Genomic DNA, 1,038 nt, shown 5'->3' on the forward strand with positions numbered 1-1,038 from the left:
TCGTACTGTGAAATTTCGGGAGAGGATACATCGAAGCGTCGAGGAGCATGAAGGAGACATGAGAACTTAGGGAGAAAAACGGAAGATGAAAGGGGTGTTACGGAAATGTAGAGAGCAGGGGGAGAAATATCATAAAAGATACTGAGAAAAGTGAATGAAATAGGAAATAGAAAGAGAGGGATGATGTGGGAAGATATACAGATTCTATTAGAAGGCTTTTAGGAATTCGAAATAATCTGCTCGTTCATATAAAAATCTAACAACAACATATATATCCAATAAATCTCATTTCAAGGAGGGCATATTCTGAAAAAAACAGCATAATTCTTTATATTTTATGAATATAAATAAAGATCCAGCAAAACAACAACAAATAAAATCATACAGGCATAATAGGAACAGTATTCACTGCTGAGGGGTTAAAGCAATACGGTGACCCCCCCTCCCTCCCTCTGCCCCCAACTCTTTTCACTGCCCCTTTCCTCTTTTTGCAAACCCTTCCCTTTCTACCCTCCTGTTCACGACCTTCTCTCATCATACCCTCTCTACATGATCCCCTCAGCCCAACCCCTCTCATCTTATCCCTCTTTGCATTACTACTTTCCTTCCAACACCTTCGCGACTCTGTCCCCTACCACTCTTTCCACGACCCCTTCCGTTACACCCCACTTCTCACGATCCTTCCCTCCTAACCCTCTCTCTGCGACCACCACCCTTCACGACCCCCTCCCCTCCTGTCCCTCCCTTCACGACCCCCTCCCCTCCTGTCCCTCCCTTCACGACCCCCTCCCCTCCTGTCCCTCCCTTCACGACCCCCTCCCCTCCTCTCTCTCCCTTCAAGAGCCCCTCCCCTCCTGTCCCTCCCTTCACGACCCCCTCCCCTCCTGTCCCTCCCTTCACGACCCCCTCCCCTCCTGTCCCTCCCTTCACGACCCCCTCCCCTCCTGTCCCTCCCTTCACGACCCCCTCCCCTCCTGTCTCTCCCTTCACGACCCCCTCCCCTCCTGTCCCTCCTATCACGACCCTCTCCGGTAGGAG

This window comes from Penaeus monodon, chromosome 34, assembly GCF_015228065.2.
Source record: "Penaeus monodon isolate SGIC_2016 chromosome 34, NSTDA_Pmon_1, whole genome shotgun sequence".
NCBI classification, from domain to species: domain Eukaryota; kingdom Metazoa; phylum Arthropoda; class Malacostraca; order Decapoda; family Penaeidae; genus Penaeus; species Penaeus monodon.